The following is a 13,819-nucleotide window of genomic DNA, read 5'->3' on the forward strand; positions in this document are numbered from 1 at the left end:
ACTATTAGTTGTTATGATGTTTTAGTTTTATTCATTTTCGCCCTTTTAGTTGACCCATTTCATTTGCTATTTATTCTTATTTACTTTTAGTTTTAGTTTTTAGTTTTAGCTTTTAAGTTTAAGATTAGCATAGAGTTTTTAGAAAAAAGAAAAGGAAAACATCAGAAATATGTTTTAGTCATTTTGTTTTTATTCAATGCTTTCTCGAAGGAAAAATGAAAATGAAAAATTATAAAAAAAAGGAGAAAAGAGAAAATTAAAGAAAAGAGGAAAAAGAAGAAAAATTCAAAAAAAAAAGAAAAAAAAGGAAAATTTTTTCACAAAATATGTTTATTTCTTTTAAATTCAGCTTTTTGGCATTTTATTTTATTAAGTTATTTTTTAAAAAAAAAAAAAGTGAAAAAGTGAAAAATGAGAAAAATGAAAAAAATGGAAAATTGCATTTTTTGTTGTTTTTAGTTTATTTTTATCTAATGTTAATTAAGTTGTTTTCATCATTAATTATTATTGTTTTATTATTATCATTTTTGTTGTTTAATTGATTAGTTATAAAAAAAAAAAAAAAACCGCATCATGCACGCTGCAATTTTTTGCAGCGTGCCAAGCATAATTTCAGCAGCACCATCGAAGGGCTGGATGGAAGGCAAGGACAAACCCCTCATCAGCACCCTTCGTATGAGGGTTTAGGAACCTAGGAGCTCCATATAAATAGAAAAGAGAGGGCAGCAGCCGAGGGGGGAGAGAGAGTTTCGGAAAGGGAGGACGGCTGAGAAAATCTGAAAAGGCAAAAAAAGATAGGAAGGATACATAGAGGTTGGCGGCTGCAAAAACTGAAAAACGGAGGGCAAAGGAAAACAAGAGAGGGTAACGACAGGAGATTGGCGTGATTTGAGAGCAAAAAGGGATCGATAGAACCAGGAAATCTGGAAGGAGAAGCTGCAACAAAAAGAACCAAAGCAAGAGAAAAGAGAGGAAAGAAAGCCGGAAGAAAGCAAGGCTGAGAAAGAGTGAAAGCCGAAAGCGGCGAGCCAGCGGAGAGGAGGAAAAACCGGACATGGGTCATCGGATCTCCTTACGGTCACTTGCGGTTTTTCTCCACCAAGGTTGCAGCCTGTTTCGTTGGACTATTGTGAATTCAATCATTTCTTAAGGTAGCCTCTTCTGTCACCCTTTTTCGGCAGCCAAGAGTTCCGTTATTTGTTTTGTTCTCATAGTCTATGTTTCTGTTTTCGGTCCTAGATAAAAACCAGCAATAAAAATGCCAACTTTGACTCAGCTGTATTGTTTCAGTTATTAAATGATTATGGCCATGATTTGCTAAGTTCAATCTGCACTTTGTTGCAAATGGGAATACCATATATGAAGTACGATTAGATCCAGGTTCCTTAGTCACGCTTGCTTGTCGTCTTCGTTGTTTTCATTTCTATTTTGGCATGTTCATTGGTTTGTCCGAGAGGCTGTTGTCTTCAAATTGAGGTCATGGGTTGTTGTTGATATTTTGGATGATTTTGCTATGAGCCTTAATTGAATCTTGACTTGTTTGCTTTGGTTTTTCTCACGGTGACAAATTTGCAAATGGTTGGGCTGCTTGAATGGAATGTTTAAGGGAACCAGAAAAAGTTTTTCAAAGCAGTATGAAATTGCAGAAATGAAACCAGTTATGAAATGAAACCAGAAATGGCGTTTTGGTGAGGATAATGACATTGGGTTGTTAAATTAGTGAAGTTTGTTTGAGTTCTCATGCACAAACATGTCCAGGCCCAAGTAGAAAAGGCTGTTTCATTCGGTTTTGTCCTTTGCTGTTTTCTTTCCTGCATTTGTCTCACCAAATTTCGGCCATACAACTTGATGCATGATCTTATATGGAGAGAGGAATTGGATGGGTGAAGATTGGTTTGAGTTTATATGATTTGAGTCCTTAAAACATTTGAGCTATGGTCAAACACTTTGTTTGGAAGAATGGACAAATCTGGTTACCGAATGCTGGCTGGAATTTTCTCCAGCATTGGTGTGATTTTCCTTCTATTGCTTTGGTTTGTTGAGATGTTGATTTTGCATCATGAAGCTGCGTTTTCTTTTCCTTCTCATTATCCCAAATCCTCTCAGTTTTTTGAGTGGAGTCGCTAACCTCATCATCCCTTCCTCATTGCATGATTGTGTCAAGGTTGATTAAAAATGCAGCAAGTTGTTGCAGCAGTCATCCGTAGGCTTGCACAGAAATTTTAAGAGTTTGCATGGTTTTTTTTTATGCTTGTTGTTTGATTGAGTTCTGGCAATGTTGTGGCTTTATCTTAATTCAAAGTTTTGATGTTTGATTGAATAATATCTGATTCTTTCTTGGCTGCCGAAAGCTTCATAACCTACTGAAAATATTGCTGCAGCATGTTTTCCCACGTAGCTTGCATGAACATGCATGGAAATGTTTCTCCAAAAATTGCTCTTTAACCCCCCAAGTCCCCTCTTGACTCACTATGACCCAAGTAATTGGAACATTTAATCAATTTGATCCTTCTAAGTTTCTCTTTGCGCCACAAAAGCCCAAGCATGTTTTAGTATCTTGTAATTAAGTCCTAAAATCATTACAACTTCAATCATTATTTGGCTCTTTCTTTATTTTTGGAATCTTTGAAGTGCTTAAACGATTTATTTGGATTTGAATGTTTGAGTAATGCTTGTTTTGGATCTTTAGTAGATGCTATATTTGGAAATTGAACGGGTTATTCCGTTTTCTTGGTCTTTAAGCATTTTTTGAGCTCATTCAAGTTGTAATTAGGTGGGTTTTGGTGTTTTTGCTTATACTTTACTTTTAAATTGATGCCTTGACCCCTTTATTGTTTTGAAGCCATTTTCCTTCGTTTGCTTACCATTAGGGGAAGGTATAACTTTCTTTTATCCTTTTTACCTCTCTCCTACGTGCTCCTACGTGTTACGTGAATATGCATGTCTACTTTGCTTTCTTAATTCCTTGCATTTATTTCATTTACTTTTACTTTTATTTAAGTTATTCATTATGGGGTATGTGTACACCTCTTGGCTTTTAATAGATAGGGCTTGGTGAGCAATTTGGTCCATTTTCCCCTTCCCCTTTTGTTTTAGTTAGCAAATGTAAATAGGTTCATTAGTTTAGATGTTTGCTTTTGTTGCTATGTGTTTATTGCTTTATTAGGTTCTTGCCTCTAGTCGAGCATGCTAAGTGTTATGTGATACGTGTTTATAAGTGATTCGCATGTCTACTCACTTTTTATAGTGCGGATGAATGGAATGGATGAATGTACGTCACCACACTAGTCCAACGCTAGTTGTGGCTTCTTTTATCGTTTCCACTAGTCCAACGCTAGTCGGAATTCATAGAGTGGGCTAGTCCAACGCTAGACCCTTAGGGATTTTCCCTCGTTAGTACATCATTTGCTTGTTCACCACATATCACGCATTTTCCTTAGTTTTATCATTTGGCATGATCCTCGAACCCCTTTTCCTCTCACTTTAGGTTTTGCATCCCATACTAGCTATAGGGTTCATTTTGTTTGAGTGTCCCCTCTTGATAAGGGAAACGAGCGAGTGTGGCTTCAAGTAGCCTTAGCACGCTAGTTTTTCCTTCTAGTCAAAGGGAAAATTAAAATCATAAAACTAGAGGTCATCCCCGTACCCGACTTGATGCATTCCTCTAAGTTCATACATTTTCATTTTCTCATTATTCTCCTCATTAAATTTTTTAATCCATATGCCATACTCACACACCTATTCACTTCTTTATTTTTCACCTCACACATTGCACCTATCTTTTTACTTATATATATTTACTATTTTTGTTCACTTGCACACGAGCAATTATATTTTCATTCATTTGCACACAAACACTTTCAAATTGCACACATGCCCTTCTCTACACTTTGCACACTTACACTCTTATTTGAGTCCTCATTTGCATCATTCACGATTTTCTATGAGGTCTTTCTTATTGGCCTTCACAATTCATGTGAATGGGACCACAAGCCTCATAAGAAACATTTCTTAGATTTAGGATTGCATTTCTCATTCATTAGTCTTTGTCCAAATTGCAAATACATACTTTGGGTAGAAAAAAAAAATTAGGAAAATAAGGGTTAAATCACGCAACTAGCCTTGGCTAGGTCGAAGGGGTGCCTTGGATTTTTATCCTTGCCTTCCCCTTCGTCAAATGTGACTCCCGAACCTTTTTCTTTGTTTGCGTGGACTAGGAGTTGTTCAAAAGGGTTTCTTACTTTTTTTTTCCTTAAAAAATTCACTTTTTTTGGTGACTTGGTACACCCTAACTCTATACCAAGTGGCGACTCCATTTTTTTTATATAAAAAACCCTTTTTGAACTATTTTTCTTGGGTCAAATCGTCGCATTTTCAAAAGTCCCATTTAGACCCATTTTTATTTTTTATCAAAAAAAGTTCACTTTTTCCAAACCAATAAAATCACAAAAACAATCATTTTATTTTTCCAAAAAAATGGGGCGCGACACTCTTCAATTCCTTCGGACGGCCGATGCGTCCAATGTGTTGCGTCCGAAGTGCAGCAACACTTGTCGGACGTCCGATCCTCAGGTGTTGAGCGTCCGATCGTGATCAATTATCGTAGAACCCCTGGCTTGTCTTCTTCGGACATCCGAGTCTGAGTTCTTCATACGTCCGAAGTTACTCAATAGATGTCGGACGTCCGATACTCTCCTTTTGTGCGTCCGACATTTTCCTCAGCACTTTTTGTGACGCCCCGAAAAAAATGAGTTTGAGAACCCGGAAATTTTCTAATTTTCTAGGGTTTATTTTTTTAACGCCCGCCTTTTCTACATTTTCTTTATTAGAAAAATTTCCCAAATAAAGTTTATGAGCAAAGATAGTTTTAAAATGATTTTTCTGGTATCGGTTAGTTTTAAGAAAAACGGCGCGAACCGGCGGGTCCCGCGCACTACCGGTTGAACGCACTACTTGATCACCACTTTCTTGCCATACAAGTTTATCACTAATGGAGCAAAATATCCCCCCCCTCATACTTATCCACATGGCTGAAATTTGTGGCCAAAAATGTAAGGGAGAGAGAGAAAAATTTGTATGGTTTTGGTGGTGACAAGTGTCACCACCCTATGGCTCTTTGATTAATTTTTTTTCCTTGTTCTTTTATCCTTCATTTTAGCTCATTTTTCTTCATTTCTTTCTGTTTTGGTCGAGCTCAATAGAGAGAGAAAGGGAGAGCAAGAAAAACAACCATTTCATCTTGAGTTTGCACCAACCAAGTGAGGAAATCAAATTCTAAACCGATTAAAGAGTGAGTTGTGATCTTGGGAAGCTAGGGGAACTAAAAATTTCCAAAGGAGGTGAAGTATCACTCTTCCAAGCTTTGTCTTTGAGGTATGAAATCTGATCATGGTCTTTGATCTTGTGAATCTTGTGTAAATTAGCTTGGCAACTCAAATTTGGTGGTGAATCGTGGATGCAATCATGTTTTGGGGGGTTTTTTCCTTGTGGTATTATGAACTAGGGTTTGCTGATTTCTGCCCAAACTTGCTATATGGTTACTATATGTTGAATATAAGATTATACAAGGGGCTTTGGTAGTGATTGGAACAAGGAATTGAAGAAAGTTCAATTGAAACCAAAAGATTTCAGATTTCTGGAAATTTTCATCCTATTCTGCCCGTTTTTGTTGCACCATGTTAGAGGCCGAATTGGCCTTGGCTTAAAACATGAAAGTTGTAGGGAATGACATTTTAGAGGTTTCTGTAAAATTTCAGGTCAATCGGAGCAGTGTATCTTGTGAAAAGACGGAATTACCCTTGCTGTCCTGGTTTACCCAGAATTGGAGAATTGCGACTGTAATTGGTGAATTTGGTCTGGAATGCTTCCGAATTAGTTGTTTAGGTCTTCTGATGAAATGTAACCCTGTTTCTAAGCTTTCGGGTGGCTTTGGAATTTCTGGATTTGGACTTGTGTAGGCTGAGTTATGATGTTTATGCCGGAATGCGTTTTGTAAACCTGTTTTTGTGATTCTGGTGTGGTATCTTGCATTTTTGACCTAGTTACACTCGAAACTGGGTTGAGTGACCTTCTACAATATTGTAACCCTATCTCTTAGCTTCGAAACGGTGGGTCTTGCACCTTCATCCGACAATCATAGCGCCTTTGGTACCATTACCGTAAAATGACGTCAAAACTGTTTTTCTGGTTTTGAGCTTAAGTTTCATTTCCGGATTTTTTCCCCCCTAGCTTGACTTGCACTAGTACTACTTGGAGCTTGCTGAATGACTATGGATGAACTTGTTGTTGTGTGTGTACCTTTGGGACTGGCTGAGGAAATAATGAAGCCATGATGGCTGGAAAAGTTAGCAAATGTAGGGGAAGTGCTGTCCGAACTTTTAAAGGATTTGTTTGCATTGAGTTTGTGATCTAAGACTTGGGTTTGAGCAAGGCAATGATACATGATGGATGATTTCTGAGCCATTGAGGTGAGTGACCTCAAACTATTTCTGAAGTTCTTTATGAACCGTTTCCTGCATTATTTACTTTTAAATTGTTTCCAAAAGTTACTTTTGAACTGTTTTCTGGCATATCATGCGTACTTGCATATGAGTGTCCCTTGGTTGCTGTAATTCTTGACTTATTGGCTTGTCATTATTAATTGAAAATGTGTTAAGTACTTTCGATGATTGTTAAAACGAGTTTTCTAGGCGAGTGTGTACTTTATCGCACTCGACCTAAATAAATATGAATTTTCAATGATTAATGATTAAATGCTAGTTGCGCATGATGTAAGCCTTTTGGCTGAACTGGCCACTGCCCTTCGTTACCGATCGACTCGAGCCAGAAGCGGACTCGGTCGGGCGATATGGTGACCCTGGGTGAATTGGGTATACTCGAGTATTACCTTGTAGTCCGGCTACGTCCGGATGGGTGGAGTCCGGCCAACGTCCGGATGGGTGGAGTCCGGTCAACGTCCGGAAAAGGGGATGAATGAATAAAAAGATGAACGAGGGTTTATTTATAAAAATGAAATTTTCAAATAATTGGAGGAATAAGGGGAAATGTCAGGGGAACGAACAAATGAATAGCTCCATGTGAGCGGTATCCTTTTAATGAATATGTTACTATCGCTTTCCATTGTAAATGTTTCTTGAATTATTGATTATTGATGGTTAATGTGTTGGCTTTGTTATGAAATTCCATGTTCGGAACCTTATTGAGATTTTAGCTCATTGAGCTTTGTGGAATTACCATGTGGTGTCATTTTCTGCTTTTGTTTTACTCTCACTGTGCAAATGTTGACCTGTAACAAAATTACATTTTTACCCCCGGTTACTTATTGAACTTCTAAAACATTACAATGATTTCACTGGCTCACGAGAGCAAAAATAAGTACATCTGATTTCTGAACCATGACATCAATGAAATGAATTTTTGTGAAAACTATTTGATTACTGATTTTACTGGTTACTCACTGGGCTTTTAGCTCACCCCAAAAATATTTTATTTCCCCCCCCACAGGGCTCAAGGTGAAGAAAAGCTTGGATTGCTTATTCACGTGACTGGATGGCTTATATCGTGTACAGTTTAAGTTTGGATCTATTTTATGTACGAGTTGGTCTTGTATAAATATTTGAAATTGATATGGATGTAAGTATACATTCCACGATTGGAATCAGTTTCCGCTGCATTTGTGACATGTAATTATTGGAGACTTGGATGTATGTTTGTGGATCATGTGATGTATATTTGAGATTTATATTGTAATTCATTTGAGGATTGTAGTGATCGACTGAGTCCCGGCGAGAGCTGGGCAGGCGGCCCGCCGAACCCTCTGGTTCGCCTTAGGGGGAGGTGGGGCCGTCACACTTTTCACCTTTTTTTTTTTATCTTTTTTTACTCTAAGTCCTCAGACCTGTTTAGTGCCATTTTTGAAAAGAGTCTCAACAAAAAGTATTAGTAACATCCGTTTATTTTGTAGTCATCAAAAGATATGAATTGAGATAAACATTATTTATCCATGAAATTTGGTAGAGGAATAGCTCATATATGATAATGTAATCATACCAAATTTGGTGCCATTCCGAGTCTATTTCATTGCTCAACTAAACTTCCAAAGTTCATGATTTGAATTTGAAAAACCCTTGTTTAACAAGGAAATTTTAGTAAATTTGAGCTACCATATCTTGGCGCTCAAAACTCCGATTCTTGATCCACTCGTTGTGTCTTAAACCTCGCTTGAACTCTAATTGAGTTACAAATTTCAGAGTCTGGTTTGTACTGTGTGAATTTTACCGAATTTCTAAACTTTGCCGAAAACCAACCCCGAAGCGGTCCTAAGTACCCCAAAATAGCAACTTTGAGCCAATTTTTGAATACCTTCTATTTGGAATCATGGAAAAGTTTCTTCTAAGAACTATTAGCACTTTCTAAGAGGTTTCCAATGGTACCAAGTTTTCCAATTTTGGACTTATAAAGAGTGAGATACAGTAATTCAAAAATCTCGTATCAAAACTGAAATTTCCGAATCTTAAGGAAATGGAGTTTTTCGAATTCTCCTTATTCCTTCGATATTACTTGAACGTTTTATACTTGATTTCAAAGATGAAAACTCGATTGCTTTTATGTTTTAAAACCCCATCTTTGAACCTCGATTTACGAATAATTGGAGTTCATTTTCATGAGATTTCCTTATGTTGTACACCAGTGCAATCTTCTTCGATAATTGGGGTTTATGAGTGATGAATTATTATTAATTAGTCAGGCTCGTGCGAGGACCTTCAAGAGGATCCCACGATGAACACTTGAACTTCAAGCGACTTTTCTTCCTGTTTACTTGGTGAGTGTCAAGTGCATGATTACTTGAACTCCTGTGAACTTGATACATGCTTACTTGTTATCCATGACTTGAGAATTTGAAAATGGAGTCGAGTGTGTACTTTATCGCACTCGTTCTCATTTGAAATGAATAACTTATGCTTGAAATGCTGGAATATATCAAATGATTGAAATTATCAAATGTTTGGATATATCAAATGCTTGAATAACATGAACTAATATGCTATGGCTGCATACGTCGCTGGAGTGAATCTCCTCGACGCTCACATGTTACATGGGGGATGCCCAAACTCATAAGCCGACCTTGGGACTGGAGCCGGCATGGGTTTGGTCGGAAATCTCGGTGAGCCATGAGATTACATGATAAGTTTGATTTATTTGAGAGATCTCGCTTGGCATACTCGTGCAGTATCGCCCTATAAATGTCGTGCGGGCCCGGTGTGGTATGTACGGTGGACGGACATGAGAAGTAAGTGGAGATCTACGAATTGGAAATACTGACCCGGTTGACAGAGAGTCATCGCGAGAAGGTATATGAATGACCCTGGCAAAGCATGTGAAACTTACCTCCTGAGAGCTACCATATCCTTGAATTGTTTCTGTTTACATTTCATTGGAATTGTCAATTACTTGTACTTTATCATTTGACTAGTTATTTGGGCTTGTTACTTGGACTTTGTGATTGCATGTGTGTTCTTGGCCTCACGAGCGTTTTGCTCACCCTGTAGATTTATTTTCCTTAACAGGAATGGATGAGATGAAACCTGGAGGAACCCTTCGGATGTACCTTGGGTATTAGGGGTTCCAATGTATTTGGCTGGACTTGTGATGATTGTATATTTTCGGGAGTTGATGTAACTTTTGAGAACTCGATGTAAGGATTGGATAATTGATGTATTTTGGAACTCGTGGTATAAGTTTGAAAGTTACTTATGGAGGTGACTTCTCTTTCTTACTTTATCTTACCGTGATAACTAGTATTGTATTAAGCTTGAACAAAATTCGTCTTGAGTCCTGGCGAGAGCTTGGCAGGCGTCCCGCGAATACCCTTTGGTTCGCTTTAGGGAGAAGTGGGGGCGTCACAGTTGGTATCAGAGCTTAGACTTTAGATTTCTGTAGTGTATCCTAGACTTAAAAGTTTAGGATGCCGGACTGTGGAACAGGTTGGGAAATTAAGTGACAGCTTGTGAAAGTGAAAACTAGAGCCTAGGTTTGAATTAGTGGATGACAAGGAGTCTTGATCTTGTGTGATACATGTGGGATATGATCAAATCTAGTTTATTGAATATATCTGGACCTACATGAGTTTTTACTTTTAAGGGTAAGTTATGGGATGTAAGAATGATATTAAATTGTTTCGGGACGCCTTCCGGTGGTCCATTATCGAGAAAGATCTAAGGGAGCAGTGGAGAGATAATCCAATTCACAGAACTAGGATTTCATGTGATTTTCAAAGGACTTGCTCGCACCCAAATAATGGGGTGTTAATAGTGGTCGATCATTAAAAGTGGCTATCCGAGGAAACTAGGGTGATTCGAGAGGACAATCGAGAACTGAGGGCAATTGCGGATGCCTAGACTACTAGAATTCTTGAAGTGAAAATTGAGATACTTAAGGAGCGAGGAAGACAAAGGCTCCTTGTGAGAAACTTTAAATAGTTAAGAATCAACTTGTTGGGGTAGTGTCCGAAATTAAAGACAGGATGGATAAATCGATGGCTGGGTGTGTTGTCTTGGTTGAACAAGTGGAGAATGACAAGATATTCGATAAGGGACATTAGATTAAAACTCCTAGTGCTGGAAATGAAAATGATCCTACGGGATAGTAGAGACTTTTGGCCCCACCAATTACTAAACCCGTGACTTAGTCTACCTTAATGGTTTTGGCAAAGTGGTCGGGGTGATGCTTGCTTAAAGGCCATTGCACTTCGTGTTTTGCTTGATTATATTTACTACCCTGTGAAACAATTGGATGTTACTCATGACATGCTTGACTTTACTGCTTCATGATTTCAAATCCATCATTGGGTTGTACACATTTGCGCTTATTTCGGTGTCTTCCCTTTTATTCTTGTATTTGTTTGGCGTGATAAAGGTATTCCTTTTCAAACTCTGTTTATGTGCACTCACTTTATGTCATGCCTTTAAACATGTTAAATTTATGGGTGGCCAAAGGAGTGAAAAAGGATCGAGAGCGAGGGGTTAATCAACTCCTAGCTCAAGGGGGCGATTATAGAGCGACTGCTGGACTAAACCAAAACCCTAGAAATGAAGAAAATTAATCGCATAGTTATTGCTATTAACCAGACGATTGATGCCCTAGCGCGATTAGTGGAGCACTAAAGTTCTATACCAATCAACCAACCTGGGGACCCAGCAAGATGTGAAAATGGAATGATTCTTGAAGTTCGCCTATCTAGGCTTCACGGAGAATGTGACAGCCCCACCTTCCCCTAAGGCGAACCAAAGGGGTTAGCAGACTGCCTGCCCAGCTCTCGCCAGGACTAACGGTACGGTTTACGTCAATCTAAAACGTTCCGGAACATACCATTGCGCGCAAACAAGTCAAAACACAAAATAAAATAAAATAAAATAAAAACAAAAAAATCGAAGCCGAAATTTATCTAAACCATAGCCAAGCATATATGTACAACGGAAATCAACATTTACAACCATAATGGCATGCCAAAACCATTCATTAAGGAGTACACATTCGATTTGCCTATCAAAAGGAAATGAACCCGTTATACATTAGGGTTTCACTTCAAGAGCTATACAAAAGACATTTACAAGCTCAGTATGGCAATTGACTATCCAGTCCATTTTCAAAAGCAATTATATCCCTGTAAGGAAAACAAATAACACGGAATGAGCCAAAGCCCAGTGGTATACCACCCAATAAGCAATCAAAGTCATATAAGAATGAACCTTCATTTAAAGTGCACAAATAAGCAATGAAGCAAAACGGTAAAAGGATACGGTCGGCACTCAAGAGCCCAATTCCACGCTTGTAATCTTGATCCAACCCCATTGACCCTCCGTCAATGTTAAAAGTACCAAACCGTAGACCACACTTTACTTCCATTCCTTCCACCTATCATACCCCAACCGGGCCCGCACTCCATTTCAGTAACTTTTGGTAATACTCGAGTTTACCGGAACCAAGGGTCTCATTACCACAAGGTTCCCCAGTACAGTCCCCGTGGCATGATAATTTTCACGACCAAGCCCTCGCCGGCTCGATCCAATTAACTACCATACGGGGTTGAGCTCATAAATGCAGTAAAGCCATTGGATACTCGTCCAACGACACCAAATCAGTTTCCGTGAATGGAATGCAGTATCTCATATATCCAGTGCAGTATTTCAGTAAAACACAATCAATAGCCATGAATAAAATCACAAGGGCTGAGGGCGATCAAGTACACCCTCACCTCAATCATTTCCAATAACCAAGTAAGCCTCCAAGGCATCAAATACACATAGCACAAAGCCACATTATAACAAGTAAATGAGTAGTATACTCACCAAGCAAGTAAGTGGTATTTCATGTACCACGATCACCAAGCCGTCGTGCACTACCTTCACGCCCTAGAATCATGCAACACATACAATAAGACTCCATGCCGAGCCATAAAAAACACCAATTCACAACCCCAATAGGGTTCTATAAACATATACAAGCATGATAGCAAACCAGAAATTAAGAAAGGGCTTTAACTTAAGCCTTGATAAGAAAACCGGTTTTGACGTCATAATGCGGTAATGGCACAACTCTCACTACAATTATCGGTTGGGGGTGTAAGACCCACCGTTTCGAAGCTATGGAATAGGGCTACAATAATGTAGAAGACCACTCAATCCAGTTCCTAACACAACTAGGTCAAATATACGAAATACTATACCAGAATTCCCAAAACAGGTTTGCAAAACGCAGAAAACTGTAATCGGTATATCTCAGTCCATACAAGTCCAAATGCCGAAATTCCAAAGGCATAAGTTAGCTATGTCATCCAGCTACATTTCATCAGAAGACACCAACTCCAAAATCCAAACCAAAACCAGTCAAAATGGCCAAATACAAACTCAGTTTTCGCATTCTGATCAAAGCAGAACAGCTACAGTAATTTCGTCATAACTCACTATACACTCATCCAAATGCCCTGATATTTTACAGGCACCTTGTACACATCAATACCTACAACTTTCATGTTTTGAGAAAAGTCCAATTCGGCCTCTAACCCAGTGATCTAAAACCGGACAGAATTGGGGTTCAAGAACCCTAACTTTTCAAATTTCACACCAAATCCAAAATTGATTGTATTTAACCACATTTCACACTCACTAGAGTCATTTCCAGCCATTACAATTCATCATACAAGCCCCCAACATCAAGATCATATTAAACCAGAAAAAATCCCAATAAAATAAAAACTTCACTAAAACTCTTCAAATCAAGAAATAAATCACATTTTCACACACTCATGCCACTTCTAAGCATCATATAACCATCATTAAAGGTAGTAGGGTGTTTCAAGCTTCACTTACCAAGAAACAAGAGAGAGGAAGATGTGGAGCACCTTAGTCCTTCAAACAAAGTTCACCAAACAACTTGCTAGCACTAGAAGGAAAGTTTTTATGGAGTGAAATCTTGTTTATGGCCTTGCTTGAGATGATTTGCTAGTAGAAACTTGAAGATTGAAGAAGTTCTCCTTCTTGCAAGAGTGAGAGAGAGAGCCGGCCAAAGGGGAAGAAAAATGAGGAAATTTGGTGAATTTTGAGATATTTAACCTTTGGGTCAAAAGGTCAAAAAAAATGTCAAAAGGTGAATAGTGATTCTTAAAAGGTATCCAATAAGAAAGTGACATGTGTCACTCTATTAAATGCAATCTTATCATTCTTTTCTCTCTCACATCAATCACTTCATATACTCTACTTATCTCTTAACACCCGATAAATTATGCACAGTATCCAAAACTTAACCTTATTGGCCGAATTTT

The sequence above is a fragment of the Coffea arabica genome, chromosome 7c, assembly GCF_036785885.1.
Source record: "Coffea arabica cultivar ET-39 chromosome 7c, Coffea Arabica ET-39 HiFi, whole genome shotgun sequence".
Lineage (NCBI taxonomy): Eukaryota > Viridiplantae > Streptophyta > Magnoliopsida > Gentianales > Rubiaceae > Coffea > Coffea arabica.